A 20,662-nucleotide genomic window follows, 5' to 3' on the forward strand; every position below is an offset into this window, starting at 1 on the left:
CCCTGGTCTGCATGAATGAGCTTGGAAATCTCAGGTCACTTTCTCTTAGGCAGATATCCATGTCACAGCTAGCCTTAGGCCTTGTCTTCGCTGCTAACAAAGGTGTGTTTTTATGTTGGGGTAACTAACGCATATGAACAATCCTGAGGTAAAAACACAGTGAATACATGTTTACCGTGAGGTAAACTAAGTGAGGTCAGCACTATCCCCTCATTCCTGGTTCACCTGGCCTAATTTACCCTATGGTAAACTTGTCATCACTGTGTTTTACCTCAGAATTGTTCATATGCGTTAGTTACCCCAACATAAAAACACACCTTTGTTAGCAGTGAAGACAAAGCCTTACTTAGCTTCCAAGAACTAACCAGGCACAGAGAATGAACTATCCACTGACTTGCGCTGGTCAAAACATTTTTAATTGAAAAGTAATTTTGACCAAAAATGGCATTTCATCAAAAATGAAACATTTTATGGAAAAATATAATTTTCAACAACATTCTGATTTTTTGGACAAAAAACGTGAAAGTTTTCATCGATTTTGTTTAACCAAAACCAGTTTTTGGAGACCAAAAATTGAATGGGAGAAATGTCATTAGTTGGGGGGCAGGGGGCATTTTTAAAAAAATATATATTTTCATTTGAAATTTGGATACATTTTTTTAAAAATGGAAATTTATTGTGGAAAAATAATTGCCGTTTTCCAACCAGCACTAGCTCTAGAGCCTTGAAATGGCCCCTCCAATTCAGGGTTGGGCTTATTGGCGGGCTGCAGTGGGAAGTGAGGGCTGTGCTGTTCTCATAAAGTACCTTCTCCGAAGACAGAAGGCTTCAAGCTCTCAGGTCAGAACATTTCATTATTTTTAAAAAAAATAAAACAGAGATACATTTTTCTTTCTCTTTTTGCTTTGGTAACTATTTATTCCTGTGTTTCTTTAAGCACTGAGACTCTCCACTTTTACGACTGGAACATTTATTATAGACCAGTGAAATCCCATTTGGAAAAACTCTCCAACTTGCCTGGGGTAATGTGCCCTTTCTTCTTGTCCCATGGTACTTCGTTTGTCACTCGCTGTTCTAGTGTCACCCCGTCTCAGAACCTGCAGAGAGCTGATGTCAACAATAAGAGCAGCAGAAGGTGCTGAGTTGACATTGGGTGAGAGACTGTGACAGCAGCTCTGCCAAAAAGGATAGAAAGAACACGGAAATAAATGTCATAGCATAGCTAGGACAAATGCTTTTATGTAAGAAGGCATGGTACCTGGTACTTGTTTGCATACATACAAAATGCAGCTAATGGCTGATATAAGCTGATGGTTAGAAAGAACTGTATTCAAATATTACTGCCTGAAGCGAATGCCAGAGCCTTGAACATTTAAACACAGTGATGAAAAAAAAATATTTTTTATCTGCGAAGTCTTGGCAATTTTAGGTGCATACTCAGTTTTCTGGGAATGTCAGAGATATTTCAAAGGAGCTTTCCCTTCTGGAGGTTTCTGCTCCAGTTGGTCTTTATGTGTTACCTATCTGAGTCTTGTGTGTATTAAAATAGAGACGGACAGATAAATTCTGAGTGCATGGTCTGATAAATGTAGCCCTGTTTTTCAGCTCCGGAATCATTTGTGATCCCTGCAAATGTGTCTTTTGTTTGTAGGGGTTTGGCAAACAGATTTGAGGACAACTTTCATTCTGAGTGGTGTTCATGACCTATTCAACTTCCACTTTTTGCTGTTTGTAGGATGGGATGGCCAATGGGAGTTGGCAATCTGAGTCCCAAGATGCTGTTTCTTCTCCTTGATTGGAGGATCTAAACTTTTTAAACCTCAGGACAAAAAGTAACAAAAAATAAGTACTGAATAATGCACCAAACCACCATCTGGAATCTGAATAATTTATGAACGTTGTCTCTCTTCTTCAACCCCCATTAATCAGTCAGTGCTAATATTCATTAAATATTAGAGTCAAGTTTTTTTCAAAATTGCTCACCACCCAACAGCTCCCACTAAGGAAAATGAGTACTCCCCCTATAGAGAACAATGGGAACTTCTGGGTGCTGTGATCTTTTGAAAATCCATCCCTAGATAAGCAATTTCTAATGGGAATGGCTTACTACACACTCCCTTTTGCAGCCATTCAGCAACTCATTCAGTTCTGCCCCTCTGTTGTCATTTGTTACTGAGGCCTGGTCCCCACTTAGTCCGGACTTCGGACTAAGGTACGCAAATTCAGCTACGTTAATAACGTAGCTGAATTCGAAGTACCTTAGTCCGAACTTACCGCGGTCCAGACGCGGCCGGAAGTCTCCCCCCGTCGACGCCGCGTACTCCTCTCGGTGAGCTGGAGTACCGGCGCCGACTGTGAGCACTTCCGGGATCGATCCGGGATCGATTTATCACGTCTTAACCAGACGCGATAAATCGATCCCAGAACATCGATGGCGTGCCGCCGGCCGGTAAGTGAAGACTAGGCCTGAGTGATCTCACGGGGATAAGCAACCTATGGCATGCATGCCGAAGGCAGCACGCAAGCTGATTTTCAGTGGCACTCACACTGCCCTGGTCCTGGCCACCAGTCCGGGGGGCTCTGCATTTTAATTTAATTTTAAATGAAGCTTCTTAAACATTTTAAAAACCTTATTTACTTTACATACAACAATAGTTTAGTTCTATATTATAGACTTATAGAAAGAGACCTTCTAAAAACGTTAAAATGTATTACTGGCACGCAAAACTTTAAATTAGAGTGAATAAATGAAGACTCGGCACCCCACTTCTGAATGGTTGCCGACCCCTGCAATAGACTTAGCTCATAGGGCTGTTGTGAAGTTCAGTTTATGTTTGTACACAACAAAGTTCTCCATAAATGCTAAACATTATCATAATAAAATCTAATCCAGCCAATCAGCTTTCTAGGTAGAGAGTTATTACTCGCTGAAAACAGTTAAAACCTAAAACTTCAGCCAATCAAAAACCAATTTTCCGATTAGCTGAAGAGGCAGTTAGGGCACTAACCCGCGACTTGGAAACTTGAGTTCATTTCCTTGTTCACGTCAGGTCTGACCTTGGGCAACTCATTAAGGCCCAGATCCTCCAAGATATTTTGAAGCCTAGCTCCCATTGAAATAACTCAAGTGCTGTGTTAAAATCTTGTGTGGTAAACAAGAGAAGTGTAACTGGCTGGCTCCCAGTGTCTACAGCCAATCTATAATGCTACAATGAGCCACCATACATTGGAGCTGCAGCAGCATGAATCAGATCAGATGATTACATCTACATCAGTCATCTGGCCTAATATAAATGAAATCATTGTGAGAGAACATTATCGCTGGATCAATGTCTGTTTTTTTGCCTCAGCAGGGGACCTGTGGCAACAGCCTATTCCATGCAATTCAAATTAAGAGAAAATGTCATTCTGCTCTTTGTGTATCAGAATAATTTTTTTAAGTATTGGTGCATTTAAAAAAAAAGTTCAATTATCCTATCATTGCAGACATTACTGCCTGGTGGTTTCCCTTGACATCCATTACATCCATTATGTTTTTGACTATCAATTATCCAGTGGTAGATCCTAATGAAGGGGACTGTTCCTTAGGTAACTGACAGAGTTTATTGCTGAGAGTATTTCAGTAAATTAGAAATCAGCAACACAAGCTGCCATTGCAAAGCTTTTGTTTTAACAGTGTGAGCAGTTTTACATATCTCGCTTTCCTCCTTTTCATTAGACATTTGAGAGCCAAGCTTGTTCTAGGGAAGTGGGCATTAAAGAGGGCGATTATAATGGACGTGAGCAGAATGCAGGGAGCCCAAGGTAAAGTCAATTTGCAGCTGCAAAGAGGGAGATCTTTACCTCTGTGCAAAGAGCTTCTTGTCTCAGAGTTGTTCAGACACTGATTTGTTTTCTTCTACTACACAGTTAAGCTTGTGATCAAATATGGCCGCACCTGAGTGCTTAAAAGTTAGTCAACTAGATCTCTATTTAGGCCCCTAAATAAATGGTTTACAGAGCGGCTGAGCACCTGTCAGAAGGAGACACGGGAACTTAGGGCATTTGAAAAACAAGCAGCATGTGTAGGGGCTTAAATATGGATTCAGGTGCCTAAGTTTCGTCACTGGGGTGTGAAAGTGCTTGTCTCTGTTTTTCCATTATACCAGTCTGCAAACAGATGGGAAGGGCATGTGGCTTGGGTTAAAATTCCCATTGTGCTGCTGTGATTTCAAGACATGTTTCCTTGACTATTCTTTAGTGGCTCCATGGAGCTTGGCACACAGCATTACCATCTGTAAGACATACCGCATGGGCCTGGCAACCTACAGAAGACTCAGATCCTCTAAGTTATTTAGACACTTAACTTCCATTGCAATGGATAGGAGTTAAGCGCCTACATATCTTTGAGGATCTGGGCCTTGGTCTCTTGTCCTGAGCTGCTTTCTGGGTACACATGTGTTTGTTTTATTTTTGCATGGCTGGATCCTAAACACAAAACAAAGGATCACATCACCAGGCTCAAGCAAAGTATCTTTGCATCTTGTTCAAGTAGCTCCTTTCTCTGCCGAAAACTCAGCCTGCTCCCCACTCAAATGGAGAATGGGCGCCACCTTATGGACAGCACAAGGAGTTTCTCTCCAGCTAAAGATTTATGCTGGTTCCTTCCTGGGGCCTGATTCTCCAGGCCCTTGCTGCTTGTGTAGTCATTTACACCTGTCTAAAGCACTGCGAGTCAACGGAGAATCGGGCTGATAAGGTGTTTGTTCTGTGATGAAGGAAGAATGGAGTGAAATGAAATCTCTAGTTTTCTTGCTGTATCAATAAATACCTTGTTAGTTGCTCACAGGGAGGCAGTGGCTACTTGTCCTGCCAAACTCCAAAGGGTTTCCAAAGTAAAGTCAGACTGGAATAGAAGACAGGAAAATCATGGAAACAGGTGCTGGGGAGGAAAGAATCCTGCATTACGTACCATTCCCAGGCTTCATTCTGTGAACACTACAGATAAATAGCAAGAGAGGAGATTTACTCCACAGAGAGAGTGAAACTGGACTAGGGAAAGGAGGCAGCATTAGGTCACTTCTGACCGCGTCCCCAACTCAGAGTGAAATCCAATTCAAGCCACCGTCTCAAAACCAAGTCCATGGCTCAGCATCTGAATAGGTCAAGGGTACAGAATCATTCATTGGCGGCTAAGTGACATTCACCACCTGGGAGCTTTAAACAATGTCTCCTCTGCATTTTCTTTCAAACCCCGGCAATAACGTATCAGCACCCAAAGCACTGTCTGCAGCAAAGCCCTCTTGATAGGTCTGTTTCCAGTTTCTGGCATAGGCTATAAAATAAAACTCCAGGAGATGTAACAGATACGGAGTAGTGCCCTCGTGTGGTCATCTGTGGCTCCTTCCAGGGACTGATCTCTTGCTCTGTTTTCCTTCTTAGTGATTTGGTGTGTGAGTCCCCTCCATGTATGAGTCAGTTTTATAATTGTCCCTTCTTTCCATTTTATTTTAAAACTGTATTGACCCTCTTTACACAGCATGCTCCCACTAAGCAGTTGACACTGTAGGGACTAACTACAGGGTTCTGAGCAGTCTTGTGAAAATTATTCTTGCATTAAACATGTCATCCTAGTACTCACACAATAGCTAGCGAAACAACACAAGATCTACTTTCAAACACAGAGCCGTTCTTTAGTTACTGATGCTATATTCCCAAAAGTGACATAATGTCATAAAAATCTACTCCCCTCCCACCGTAAAACTTCTGCCAGCCCAGTTTAAACAAACTACAGACTCTACAGGGTGAATTCCCTTGAACACCGGTGATTTCCTGTAAAAGACTTTTTCCCTCTCTGTAGGGCAGGTGGAATGTTAATGTCCAGGCCTTTTGACTGGAACAGAGCTACCTGCTGAACTTCTTCCATCCCTGGTTTCTCCCAGACCACTTGACCACCTCCTTGGGGGAAGAGAAGGGAGAAGAGAAGGGGCTGTTACACCTTCCTTCTCTGCACACTTTTGACCATGTGCACAATGGGACGACTAAGCCAACATGCTTTCCTCCATAGCTTATGTTCTTAAATAATACAAACCAGGCATGCGAGAATATCTATTGGGAGGTTAAGACAAATGGCAGTCTGGTAGGGCAGAAGGTGCAGGGACACTGCTGTGGTAGAGCCTTGATGTCCTCCTGGTAATGCACTTGAATCTTCATTCTGGGGCTTGTTTAAGAGAAATGTGTTCTCTTTCTCTTCTCTTTCTTGGTTTGGGCCTATGACTAAATAGACTGAGAAGTTCAAAGGGACAGTGAGTGAGGCAAGCAGATTTTTGACCTTCAGTTTGTACTAATGCCAGGGTGCTCAGGCTTTTCAAAATATGTTGACTGAACCTCAATTAAGAGATGGTCTTGTAGACCACTCTGCCCCATGCCCATTCCCCATGCAAGCTGCCACCTCCATTCACAAACTTTTTTTGGTCAATAAAGGAATAATTGGCCTATATGGGAAGTTTATTCATCACCCTCGTCAGTTAGAGGCATGTGTGTACATATGTAGGCTTCTGTCTCTAGACAGATGGACCATTCCCTAAGAGAGAAGAGAAGTTATTAAAATGGATTAATATCCCATCCTCTCCTATTTCAGAAAATGGCTGAAAAAGGGCTTGTGGACAAATATTACTGATGATGACTTCATGGTTAAATGTCCTAAACTACCCCTTATCCTGTTTCTTGCTTGTTTTACACTGTGTGGGCCTTATTCTCCTCCCACGCACATCAGGTTCACATGGATGTAACTCCATTGGTATCAGCGGAGTCACTCCTGATTTACATCAGCATAGGTTAGAAGACATTCAAGCCCTATGTATAGACCTTGTCTCTCCCTTCTCAGCTACTATTTTGGACTAGGGCATGGGCATGAACCATTTACTTGTGGTTGTGAAGAGCCAGCAAATCAGAGTAAAGAGATGGCCCAGTGCCTAGGGTGCTAGCCAGAAATGAGGGTTCAGTTTCCTGGTCTGCTACAGACTTCCTGTGAGACTTTGGGTGAGAAGCTTAGTCTGTCCAGGCCCCAGTTCCCCATCTGATAAACAGGAATAACAGCACTTTCCTACCTCACAGGGGATTTTGTGTGTAAATGTATTGAAGATTATAAGGTGCTCAGATCTTGCGGTAATGGGGGTCAATATGTACCCTGGGTAAGTAAGGACCCTTGCTCTCTTCTAGGCACCAAGTAACTCCAAAGTTTGCTTGGGTTGTGCAATGCTTAGATGAGGTTTATTTGCTGCCAATGCATTAGAATATCTCTGTGTCCTCCAATCAGGAGGCAGGAGTCTCGGGCCATATGGGGAAAAATTGATACATGAACTACAAAGTTCAGCTCACATTCCAACTAGAATAACAAGAGTGTGTCTGAAGAAGAGGGGTTTTTTACCCACGAAAGCTTATGCCAAAATAAATCTGTTAGTCTTTAAGGTGCCACCGGATTCCTCGTTGTTTTTGTGGATACAGACTAACGCAGCTACCCCTCTGATAAGAGTGTGTTTATTCCCCCCCCACCCCTGCCAATGCTGGTCCTCTGTTGTTGGCCTACACAAACTTTCCCTGGCCCCCTGGGGAGTTACCTGCTTCTCTGGAGAGGTCTCTCTTGGGCATTCGACCAAAACACTGTGCAGCAGTTTGAGAAGGGGGCAGCTCCGTGAATATTGCTTTGACGTCTCTCCTCTGTCGGGTTAGTGGGTGAGGTCTTTTTCTTCCCTCATTACGGACTGAGCCAAGGAATTATCCCCACTGGTGAGAAGGTTGGACATGTAGTTAAGGCACTGGAGTTGAATGTGGGTTCTATTCCCTGGTTTGCTAGACAGCCTTAACCCTCCCCATCTTTAAAAATGGTACGTCCCTTTGCAGAGAGTGAACTACTCTGTTTCTTACGATGCATCCTTGCAGCAGCCAGTACAATGGGTCCTGATCTCAGCTGGAGTGTCTAGGTGCTACTTGGACAACAAATAAATAATATTAATACAGTAGTAGCTGATTGTGCCTCCTCCCCTCAAAATATGACGTTCTGGAGAAATAAAGCAAGGCTGGAAATGTTGGGGGGAAAGGATTCTCTGTCATAAATTCTCCTCTTCGTACATGTCATCTGCATTCTCATCAGCATATTAGGGCAGTGCTGGGTTGTGTATTTTCTGTATGGAGCATGAAACCAGCTGAAGGGGAATGTAATAAACAATGACCCGGATTTCCAAAGCTCTCTTTCTACGCATGAACTGTGTGTGTATAGATAGAAACCTAGAAGTGCAATAGAAAAACTTTAGCACTCCAACAGCTTGAGTGTGACCTCTATATACCGGTTGCAATTGGGAATCCCTTGAGTGTGCTGTAGCACCCTTCTCTATCTCATTAACATTACCATTGGGGATGCACCAGAAACTTCCAGGCCTCTTCCCCTTCTCACACCAGTGTGAATGGCCATCCTTGGAGCTTTAGCTCCTGCTTTTATAGACATAACCATCTTTTCTGTCCACTGCTGTCGTTTTTAACCCCCGGCCATGGTCTTGGTTCAGGTTTGGACACAAGAGGGAGTTATGGAGCTATTGCAGGAGCGGGGCAGCTCATGGAAAAGAAATGGCAGCTGAGACAAAGAGTTCCCTAGCTGGTGCAGGAGGAGGCGAGAAGATGTTCGGAAGTCTCTGTCCACTTTGTGTGAGGAATCAGGTACTAAATACTAAATACTGGGCCTCCTTTGTATTGACAGAAGGGCTTCGGGTAAAGCAGATCTACACCAGGGAGAAGGAATTGTGTTGATTCCTATGTCCACTTTCACGTGAGTGTTTGACTGTAAAGACTTTTAACCTTCCCCCACCCCCAAGGATTTGCAAACAGGCTAATGTCTGTTTAGGGTGACGGGGTAAATCAGAGAGGACTGATTCTCTGTGCAGTAGCAGTGGGTCGCTGGGAACAAAGAACTTGCTGTGATGCACAAAAGAAATGGGCCTCTGGCTCTGGGCGACTGGGACAGACTCAGGGAGGGGAAATAAGAAGCTATCATGCCTTTTGTAGGGATTTCAACATGCGGGGCCCAATCCTGTGCTATTGAGTCAAGTGCCAGGTTTGCTACTGCTTCAATCAAACCAAGCCCTAGCAGCAGAGAGCTATGTGTTTAGCTAAGGGCTACAAGTTCGTCTCTGGCACTGGCTTGCCCTGTGATCTTGGGTAAATCCTTTTGGCCCAGCTCCTAAAAAGTATTCAGTTACCTAACTCCCACCATCAGGCACCTAAATACCTTTGAGGACCTGAGCCTTTGCCTCCTTCTGGATGTACCCATCTGTAAAATGGAACCAAGGCTCAGGGGGTTGGAATAAATCAGGGTCAACCTCAGCCCCTTCTTCCTCTATGAACAATATTTGCTTGGGGGATTGCTTTAATTGACCTGCAACGCCTAACCTGCTGGGGCAACTGCCTTCCAGCCCTTGGGAAACCGACAAGCTAGAGGAGAGGAAAGGGCTTTCTTTAATGGTTGCTCCTCGGTCCATAGGGCCCCACATCCTCAGCTGCTGTAAATCGTCTCCAGTGATGTCCAGGCTGATGGGGTTTGAAGAACAGCTGCTGGGCTTGGGAGCAGGGCTGGGCACCAGCAGCTGGAGCGCCGGGGTGAAATGAGGTTATCCCAGGTGTAAAAGCAGAGGCCCCGCTCCCAAGACAAAACGCGACCTCTGCAGTGCACTGCTGTGACAGCCGCTTCTGAGTAACTCCCGGGGGCGAAGGGGATTCAGGTGAGAGGCTCACAGGGTCTCGGCTAATCCTCGCCACGCGGGAGGCTCTAATCAAGGGGAAACCCCTGCTATGGTAGAGTGGCCTCTGGCTCTGAACCAGCTGTGGGGCCTGGGGTGGTATTTGAGTGTGGGGAAGATGCAGCGTCTGCCTCTTTGGGCTGGTAGCACCTCTTTGACATAACTCCTCTCTCTGCCAAGGAGTGGGACAATCTCGCCTTCAGGGAGACAGCTGGGCCTCCCAGCAGGACTTACTATGGGTGAGTTGGTCAAGGCTTCCGGGCGGCGTTAGACACGCTCGGGGCTGGGCTGGGGAGGTCCGGCAGCTTTGGACCCTTTTCTGTTTGAGTGGGTTTGGATCGGGCGTTTTGGGAACAGGAGCCACGGGCGTGTGCGCGGCAGGTGTTCACGTGATTTCTGTAGTGTGGGTCTTTCGGGACTGTTGGGGGCTCTCCGTCCCTCTGCGGTTGGAGTCCAGCAGACCCCAATACCACCCGGCTCTTCTGCAAGTGGCAAAGGCCAACCAAGAATGGGGTATTTTCGTTCTCCGTTGTCCACGGGAGTAGCTGACAGGCCCTGGAAAGAACTCCAGACGCTTGTCCCGGAGCCTGTGGTGTCACTTGATGGCATTTCCAGGCCCCGCTTTCTTTGCCCTGCGGTCGCCATCGGCTTTTAGGAAAGAACAGGAGCGAATAAGCTAAGCGAGCTCCAGGCTAGCCGGGCAACCCCCGCGCGCGCTTGGGGGCGCTGTTGCTGTGGTGTGAACGTGCTACCCTGAGGATGTGTGTGTGTGTGTGTATCACACCTGGTCTTTGCTTTACTGCATCAAGGATGTTGTCCGAGCAGTGTTGGTGGTTGCTGCACATCAGGTGTGGTTGGGATCCCTGGGAGTTCTGGGAACCTGCCTAGTGGAGAGGACAGGAGCGTCCCCTGCGCTCTCCGGGCAGGTAACCGGCCCCTTGCACCCCAGCTAGTACCGCCCTGTCGCTCGGCCCCTCCAGCCAGCTGCCCAGGGGATCGGGGAGCAGGGCGGGCCCGACGCCGTCTGACCGCTCTCCGCCCCCGCTCTGCTCTGGGAACGAAACCGGCCCCGCAGCAGGGGCGGCCCAGTGGGTCTAGCCGGGCGAGAGCGCTGGCGGCCCGAGCCTGTCCATAGGCCGGCGAACCCGCCTTCCCTGACCCGGGCCTGTTCTGAGCTCGCACATGCGGGCCTTGCCCCGCGGTGACTTTGCGGGTGGGGCTGCCCGATACCAGGTGCGAGCGAGATCCAGATCTGCCCAAACCCCCGTTTTGCAGCGCCTGAAGGAGCGGCGGGAGGGGGGCAAGGCTCGGCTCCCCTTTCCAGGCCTGATCTGGTGGGGTGGGGGGGAATCCACGGGTGTCAGTTTGTCTTGGTGGTCTCTGTCCCTCTCCCCAGCCCCCTACTTAGCCAGGCGCCCCTCCTTGAGCACAGATTGCGCGGAGCGCAGTTGATATGCGCGGCAATTCACAGCGTCTGGGGGCGCAGTGCTGGAGGAATTCACCAAGCTCCGCATGCGGGGGGATGGGGGGCGGGGGGTTGAGGCGAGGCTGGCTGGTCTTGGTGCTGCTGACCGTGTAGACAGGTGAGCAATGGCATCGCACAGGGCCCGTCTCCTCGGTCTTTCCCCAGTGTCGGAGACTCCTGCTGGGGAAACAGCCCCAAAGACAACCACCTGCCAAACGCCAAGCCGCTGGGGACTTCCAAGAGGCGGGAGGGGGGGACACCTGCTCTCCCGGAGGGAATGTGGCATTAAACAAAACAATGCAATTAACTTGGGCGGGGGGGGGACCCCTAAACCAGGCAAATAGCCTCTTGCCACTCCCCCCGTTGTGTTTCTTTACAGCGGGCCCGGGCCCAGACCCAACCCTCCACGCGCTGGGTCCCAAGTTACACCTTTGGGGGATGCCTCTGCCCCCCGTGTCTTCGTGTGTCTGTCTCTTCCTCCACGCACGTGTCTGGGGCCAGCTCGGAGCAAGCTCCCGTAGGGTTGGGAGTTGGCCTACGCAAGTCGGGATGCGGTCCGCTGTGTCTTGATGATCGGAGACCCTGCGGCACAAAATTAATCTGAACCTAGAAAACCAACCGGTGTGGCCGCTGCCTCCAGCGTGGCCCACAGCCCCGCGGATTACGCATCTCGCCTTCCAAACAGCAGCGACCTACAGCCCGGTTGGCCCGCGGACATTACTTGCCATACAGCAGAGCGAGCAGCAGATGGCGCTATGCGAGGGCTCGTCTGTAACCGCTGGAAATGCAATTTTTTCTGCTAGGTTTTTAGACCAGCAATTTAATTTATTTTTAAAATTAAGGGGGAATATTAGGAGAATCCTTTTAAAATGTCTTTACACAGAGGGGGGAGGGGGATAGATAAACGAGAAACTTCAGCTTTTTTTTTTTTTTACATTCACACAATCCTACTGATATAAATTGCATGGATACCTATATCAACACCTTTATATGCATGGTTATAGATACACACTGTATATAAACATAATGAAACTTACATGCACATATCTATAAATACAGAATTACTCGTTTATTTATATATAAATTAATTTTAGAATGGCCATGTTAGAGATACATAAATACCTAGAAACTTTCTGCATAAGCAAAGTGCATTCGTAACTATTTTTGGTTCTTAAAATCTAAACTCTTTAAAATAACACCCCACATCCTCTTCCTAGAACTGTATTACAACAAGAGCTGTCTTCTAAACTTAACAAAAATAATAGACACAGAAGCACGAATTTTATTTAAAAAAAACTAACCACTGTGCATTTCAATACCGTTGTATATAAACGATTAAAGAAGCCACCAAAATGGTGGTGGTTTCAAAATATTTAAATAAACTCTGTAACCTCTTTAAATCGCAGCACGACTTTGAACCTGCTGCATAATGATAAAGAATTGACGTTAAACAACAAGAAAGGAAGAACAAAATTCTTTCGGCTGCCATTTGAAAAAAAGAGTTTATTAGCGTTATTGCAACGATTAATCCAGGAACCAGGAGAGAAGCTGAACTCTTTATTCCAACACATTTTGCCACTGTTCTTAGATTTGAAACGATGCGCTTAACCACAGAAACGGGCATTAAAGTGCTTTGGACATACGTATTTCCCTTCCTCCCCAGTTGGAAGTCGAGGGATGTGTGTGTTACATATATAGCATACAAGCGACGCTTTTCGGACACGAAGTCCAAGCTGAGGGCTTTGCCTCTAAGACAGAGCTAGATCTTTCTCCTCTTATTAAATGCAAACCTTGGTTCAAGCGACATTGAGCAAGGGACAGCACAGCTTCCCTGAACCTTTGGCGGGTTTCTGTCTTACTCATAGCTCGTGCAATTCCCTTTCTGTGCCCCCTCGGATCTCTCCATTCATTTCAAACGTCTAGAGCGAGGCAAAGTTACCACCGTGGGGGTTGCAAGGACATCTTAACCCCCCTCCCCCCAATAATAGCCACCCTACCGCATTGTCTTCCCGGCTCTCCCTGCATTGTCCTGCCCTTTCCCTTTGTGAGCCAGGAGCCCCTAAACCTCTGCATATTCAGAAGGGGCCTGCTTCGCCCCCCTGCCACTCTTAATGTAAAGAGACAGCTGCCCTGCAAGACGTTGGAGCCATTGTTGCTCCTATTTGTCAAAAGGCCGAGGATGCTCCATAGATCGCTCCGTGGCTGCTGTTAAGTGTAATTAGAGGGTTTATGTCCCCAATTTCCATTAAAATGAAGCTGTGAGGCTCCTCTCTTGGCATTCACCGCGTGCCTTAATTGTATGGACATTAAATCAAGGTCCGCTGTGAACACGCAGAGAGGGGCTCGTCGGCAGCAGGGCAGGGAGAGAACAAGGCACCGGCGCGTCTTCCGCGGAGCGATGCTGTCCGTGGGGGCACCGCTCGTGTGCCCCCCCTCTCTCGCCAACACGCGCCCAGGGCTTAGCCCGGGCCAGCCAAGGGCTGGGCTCCCCTGCGGAGCGGGAGAGAACAGGGGTTCTCTGAGCCTCCGAGAGGAGAGAGAACCCCCCACACCCACTTCTCAATACGGTATAAAATCCTTGTCATGTAAAAACAAACCCTAGGTAAGAACCCCCCCCCTCCCCGTCCAGTGTAAAATATCTCTGCGCTCTACCCGCTAGAATAAACCTCTACACAATGACAAACCCTATAGATCAGACGCCTATACCGTAAACCCATAGACAAACCTATACAACAAACCCTATCCTATACACCGCCTACACGCGCAAAAAACTTTGCCATAAACCTCAATATAATACCCACATAAACGACTTGTATAATACACTGTACAGAGGGTTTGCAACTTATATAACCGGCTATACCGTATTTAAAGGGATACGTTCTTAGCACATAACAGTCGCCCCAGAGCTGTTAGCCACCTTCTAATAGGAAGACAGACCTGAATTAAGCGTAACAGATCCCTCATGTCAAGGGATAGGTCAATTTCTCGACAGTTACAGGTCTAGTCAAAGTGCTGGGCATCTTTTTTCCCTCTCTTCTACTTTTTTTATAATAATATAATTAATATAATCCTCGTATTTCATTTAAACCGCTCAAAATGCAAATGAGCTGATCTCTCTTCTTTAGAAGGGAAACCGAAATAGCGTAGAGGTGCCCTTGGCCATCCGCAGCGGCTAGGCACAAGAATAGCTCCACGGTTTGGATTGGGGGGGGGGGGGTGTTTGGGTTTTTTTGCTTTTCTTTCTTAAATAAGGATCGAACGAGAGTGACCATGATTAAAGCGATTGCGTTGCTGGCCATCGGAGTTAAAGGCACTTTATTAATTTAGGACGATTTCTTTCTATAGATCTTGCCGCTGAATTCCCCCACTCCCCCCCCCCCCCAAAAAAAACCCTAATAATCATGATAAAGCCCATTAAGGACGCTTGCAAAAGAGGAAGGGGGAAAAAAATCCTGACGCTCTTCCAAGTTAGCAATCGAGCTGGGATGTTCTCCCACCATTGTCGCCTAAACCCCATAATTACGGCACCGGCAAGACTAGCTTTTAGCAGATTTACCCATTCCAATGGAAGCAGCCCTCTGTGGCTAGGCGGCAGAAACTCCGCGTCCTTTCAGATCCAGTGCGGACGCCCTCCCGTGGTTCAGCATGCTTGTTTTGTGTATGCGGGCTAGAGATGAATAAGAAAAGCGCCTAGTCTCTCATTATCTTTTGAATTTTAGACCTCTCTCTCTCTCTCTCTCTCTCTTCCTCCCCCTGGAACAATGAAGAAAGACCTCATCAGAGTGAAAATCAGGCTCCCGCTCGGCGTGGAAAAAGCCAGATGAACTTGTATGGGTGCACCACGCATCTTTCCATTCTCCTGCTCGTCTCTTCTCCAAAGCTCTTTAAAGGGGTTATGAGGCGTCTCTCTCAATTTATCCCTTTTCTCTTGATCTTCCTAGCAGAGGGGTTTTTGGGTCTAGTCCTGGCTGTTTCAGCTGATCTCATCCAGTCTAAAGGATTAGCGCTTCTTCCCTCCGTCCAGGCTCTCAGCACATCTGCTGATTGGGTTCAGCACAAGAGGATTACATTGGGACCCAATGACGTCACCGCTAGGACATAAGTTCTCCTCCATTAACCAAATCCTCATCAGCAAGATGTCCTTGAAACTATAGGAGTAACATTCGAGAGACTCTATCCCCAGCCCATCCCAACCTTCCTCTCAGGCTGGGGGCTCGGGCTTTCGGAAAATAGTGTTTAAGCTTTGAGCACTTGCAGCTGCATCTATAACGTATGGCTGCACTACAGGGCTAGAGAATCTAGTCCTTATAGGAACACACAGACGTTATACATTGGGATCTGCACCTAAACGGTTAATCGGAGAAGCTTTATATTTTCTGTTGCGGTGTTTTATTTTAAACAGAGGCAGGAGGGGGAGGACTGTATATCCTTCAATTATATTCCCTACCTCAAAAAACATCAGCAATAATTTTCCTTAAAGTTGACATGGATGTAATTACCAAAAAAAACCCCAACAACAACAACAACAAAAAAAACAGATTTGAGAAAATTGTAAAGGAATTCTTCCCTCCCCACTTCCAGGAAGAGAATGTGTTTCAAGTCACACTTTTAAAATAAAGGGGTTCCCTATTTACATGTGTTTTTGTTCCTTGTGATCAAGCTTCTTAAAGTTACATAATCACGGAAGCCACCGGAGCTAAGAATTGCTTAGTTTGGAAGGAAAGGAGTTCCTTCTAGAGCATTTCGAAATAATAAACCGAAAGAGTAGTCTTGTTTTTAAAAGCCCACCGAGAGGGACAATGTAGCAATGCCATCAAATAGTCTTGATCTATTTCACGGAATACAATATGCTGGTTCTTCTTTAAACCATCCCCAGCAAATAGGGCTCTGCTTGTATTTATAGCTGGCGTTTCATTATATGGTTTTAACCGATTTATTTTATGTTTTTTTTTTAAGTCGTGAATGAATGCATGATGCCTAGAGACCTCTTTCATCAGGCTGTGCTTGCCTACTCCCAGGGTCATGCCATTTTTTTAAGAGTCAGTGTCCTTTCGCTCAGGGGAGATTGTTTTTATTTTTATAGAATACTTCTATATATACAGATCAGAGATGAGTATTTTAGAACTGTTCTAACACATCCTATTATACTTTAGTCTTATCCTTAGAAAATATGGCGAACCACTTCTGCATCTTTTTCTCCCCCGCCCCATGTAAGGATTTTTAGGTGGAAAGTGCAGATTTGTGGGTTATTTTCCGCTATAATAACCTTCTGTGGCTAGCAAAACGCTGCAGTCTATTATTAGAATGATTTAAGACTATGATTTGATTCTAGTAGGACTTCTATGGACACAGATATTTTACATGCTTATGTGGGAGTTGGACTCTGATTATGATGGAAATCATTTTTTGTTCCAGTTCTGAAAGTCTCCACTTTGCCATTCCTGGGTGTGCAGTTACATGATGGGTGTGTTAGTAGAACTGTAAACTATATACACATTTTGTTCCCACTAGATCAAACCAATTGTTCGGGGATTTTGTTGTTGTTTCTGATAGTTTTGTTTATATTAGATAGAGGGTCTCTGAAACGCAAACCCAGACACACAATTGAGGAAACAATCGATTCAAGGCAGTTTAAAATAGAATCTCACGACAGAGTATCTACTAGAGGTATATAATAAAGTAGCCATCAGAAATGCTCCGCAGCAATGTGAAATATCGCTTTCAAGGCTTAAGGCCCATTGGACAAACACTCGCACACCTTAATAGTGTGTGTGTGTGTGTGTGTATGTGTGTGACTTCCTTTCTTTTGTATAGTGCTACAGTGCATGGCATGTATAGTAGATAGGCGAAAATGCATTGTTTGTTAGGCTGCAAGAGGAAAGTTTGCTATTTAAGCATCATTTTACCATCTTCTGAAGCTACTTTTTTCATCTGGTTCATTTTAGATTATTGTTTATCGACTTATTTATGTCCACGAGAAGCTACATGAACGCGAATCTGTACCTTGTGGATCTAAGTGAAAAATCTAAATTAACGTGAGCGAGGGAGCGCTTTTCTCCAGCATTGGACATCAACACGATGCCCATCTTCAGCCAAATTCAGAATTAATTTTCTTTTCACACCCAAATCCAGGATTTGCGTCCTTGAAGGGGGGAAATTATTATTATTATTATTTATTATTAGTTTGCCTGATCTAGGCTTATTTCATTGGACAATATTAAAGCTCTCCGTCTTTGTGCATTGGGTTTCAACCAACAGCCTGGCTTTCAGATAGAATGACATTTCTATTTAGCTAGACCTGTCCCTTTAGTTCCCAGTTGGCGTTCCAGAAATACCTGTCTCAAATGCCTACACCTTGCTGTGCTCTTAATACAGAGCAGCTAATGGCAGCGGAGTGAAAAAAACAGGGAGATCTATTTCAGTCTGGGAAACAATGATCATATTCTCAAACTCTCGGTCTTCCATGTTTGTTGTGCATTTCCCTTCACCTGGGTTTGAGGCCCCACATTTATTCCTTTCCCCTCCCTCGTCTCATTTCGAAGAAGGCATTCGAGTACAGAGACCAGGTCCTGCTCTGCAGGGGAAAGGTGCTGAAAAGAAAGGTGAGCTACAGGCCTCTGGTTCCATTGCCGGCTAAGGGTTCGCTGTCCATGGTGTTGAATGAAATAGGGTTTCTCTCCCCCCACTCCCCACCTCCCCCCCCTTCACATCAGTCACCTCCCTAGTATTCAGAATCGGTGCCCCCTCTTCCTGCCCTCCCCTCCTATATTCCCCCCCCCCCCCCCAGTGCCAGTTTGACTTAAAACGTATCATTTAACTCCAGGTGTATTTGAATAGTACAGTCAGGAATAATTAAGAGCAATTTTTTTTTCGTACTGAATAGAGATTTCTTTCCTTTCCTTCGAATCCTGATCAGCGAAATCGTGTACGTCCGGATTGACTTAAAAATAAACTTTCTTAAGAAGCGAAGTGACCATCCCTATATCTGCTCAGGTGGGGGGAGGGTCGGCCTGTCATCCATGCACAGACTGTGCTGTTTAATATTCGTGCTGCCTTTCTAAATGTTCCTAGCCACTCTGGAGTTGTAAGCCTGGTGGCCCCAGCATGGATGTGATATTTTTAACCTCCTACTAAGGCAAAGAGCGCTTCTGTTGTAACTGAGCAGTGTCAAGCTGCAGAGAGGAAAAACTTTCCTATTTAGCATGCTGGTGGCATGATTTTACTTCGCTTTTGGCCATACCAATGGTTTAGCCCCTCTTAAATTTGCTATTAAATCGACTCTCTCCCCCACCCCCTTTTTCCACCTTCTGTATGAAAGGCTTTAAAGATGTGTAGGGTTTGGGGCTATTTCAATAGCACCTCCATGTAGACATTTTTGTTTTAAGAACATCTCTTCCCTAATCTCTCATGCAGCATTTCTGTGTTCCGGAAGAAAATAGTCAGATGACTTGCAAAGGGCCATTTTCTTTCTTTCTTTCTTTCCCTCTGTCTCTCTTTAAACATACCACCTACTGTTCCCCGAACAAAGAGATCCTAGAGACAAGAAACATGCTATCACTTTCCTTCCCTTTCCAGACCTTAACTCTGCAATGCATAGCTGACCATGTTAAACACATACCCCGAAATCCATAGTAGCCCTCTCGCAACATGCGATCACCCCTAAACCAGGCAGCAAAATGTGGATGTGTATATACACACACATGCACGCACACACACTGCAGTGAAATCAGGCGATGCAAGTGATCAGAGAAGCGCGTTGCTTTCAGAAAGTCTTCCTATTTCCCCCCCTTCTGCTGATTAAGTAACTAACAAGCATCTCTTTTGCCATCGGAACTGGGCACAGGTATCGAATACAACGTTTCGACCCTCCACCCCCAGAATCAGTAGCTCGGAACCGACCCACAAGTCAAACAATAATATATTTTTAAACGAGGCCTTGCTCTGTTTCAAAAAGTAAAGGAAATAGAGGGGTGGATTATAGATCCCTGGCCTCTAGTTCAGGCACAAACAATCTAGCGGCATAGAAAAGAGATTTCAGTAGAGATTGGTCTTTTCTGTGGTTAATTTAAAAGAATAACTTAAAGCTTTCTTAGAAAGTAATTACACTTACAAGAGGTTTGGGATTCAGACTTCTCTACCCAGTGTGTCCTCTCTGTCTTTTTGGTCGTCTTGGTTGCTGATTTTTTTTCCCAGATCTGGAATAACAACAACAATAATACAAATATTAACCCGCCCCCTCGAAATATACAATTCACTGATTTGCAAAGCATCTTCCTTCGCGTAAGAAAGCTGCTTACTCTCCTCCCGGTTGCTTTCCTGGCCTCACAGCTCCTTGAGAAAGGAGGAGGGCCTTGTGCATTACAATCGCGTTCAATTCAATTCATTCTGCCTGTTTCTAACGGTCTCTGGACAGCAAATCCACACCAACAGGGGGTCAAAGTCCCCTCCTCACCCCCCCCAGTCTTAAACACACACAATAGCCGTCAGCTAACAGCACAGCAGCAACTTTGAAACATTCAAGCATCTGAAGTGAAGAATGCCAGAAGCTCGCCTTTCCCCCCTCCCTCCCTTCCACTTGGTCCTTGATTTTACAAATTTAAAATATAATCATCATAAAAAAAAACCCCTCACTTTGATCCGCCCGTTATTTCACGGACCCAGGCAGAAGTCTCATGTCAAGAATTTCCTCTTTAGGAAAAGATTAGTCCATCAACTAGCTGGGTCATTTTCCAATTACCTAATATTCTTTCTCCTTTCACCACGCTTCTGCACGGGAGCAAGTTTTTCTATAGATATTTATTTGGGATTCTCAATAAATAGAGTGCATTGTAGTTTGATTTTTTTTCCCCCTCCAGCCACCTTGGCAAGGCACAACTAGCATCGTGAGCTGCTGATTGGATTTCGGGGTTATTGTTTTTATAAAATGTAGATAAAATATTGCACTTATGTATCTCAGGCTTTGAATGAAAAACAATGTTTAGACATTTTCAAGAACTCTCGAGTCACTCACGCTCAATCACCCTGGAAGAAAGTTACATGCACGGATTTGGAAAGGAATTAAAATTGTGTTTAGCATGCAAAAAGGTCCAATTAATACCTGGGAAATCGTGGGGGATTTTAGCGGTTATATCACAGGTTTAGAGATTAGATTTTTTTTGTTTGGCTGGTTGTTTATAGCCTAGGATAGAACCGCTTCTTCCGTTGTTCAACATAGTGCCTTAGGATTTCCTATTCAACTCTGCTAGCATACCCTGTACAACCCCACACTTTGCTTATGCCAGTCACTAGTCCAGAAATAGTTTCTTTTTGCCCTATAATACCGTTGGCATCTGTATCTTCAGTAGGAAGGCTTGCTAAATTGCCTTTAAACGTTAGTTTCATATTTGAGGCTTTTAAAAATGATTTTCTGCCGCCTCTTTCTGAAACACCC

General features: G+C 45.5%; 1 long non-coding RNA gene across 2 annotated transcripts; it reads right to left on the reverse strand.

Moving 5' to 3' along the window:
- Nucleotides 1-920: 920 nt before the first annotated feature.
- Nucleotides 921-19,612, reverse strand: LOC128846611 (uncharacterized). 2 transcript variants are annotated; one of them, XR_008446802.1, is made up of 6 exons: nucleotides 19,530-19,612; nucleotides 19,343-19,427; nucleotides 11,662-11,814; nucleotides 7,599-7,764; nucleotides 4,811-4,921; nucleotides 921-1,175 (listed from the first exon to the last, which is right to left on the reverse strand). It is a non-coding gene; the product is annotated as an uncharacterized LOC128846611 (long non-coding RNA). The 2 variants fall into 2 exon arrangements; XR_008446803.1 differs by lacking the exons at nucleotides 19,343-19,427; nucleotides 19,530-19,612 and adding an exon at nucleotides 14,789-15,658.
- Nucleotides 19,613-20,662: the final 1,050 nt, after the last annotated feature.

Source organism: Malaclemys terrapin, chromosome 12 (genome assembly GCF_027887155.1).
Source record: "Malaclemys terrapin pileata isolate rMalTer1 chromosome 12, rMalTer1.hap1, whole genome shotgun sequence".
NCBI classification, from domain to species: domain Eukaryota; kingdom Metazoa; phylum Chordata; order Testudines; family Emydidae; genus Malaclemys; species Malaclemys terrapin.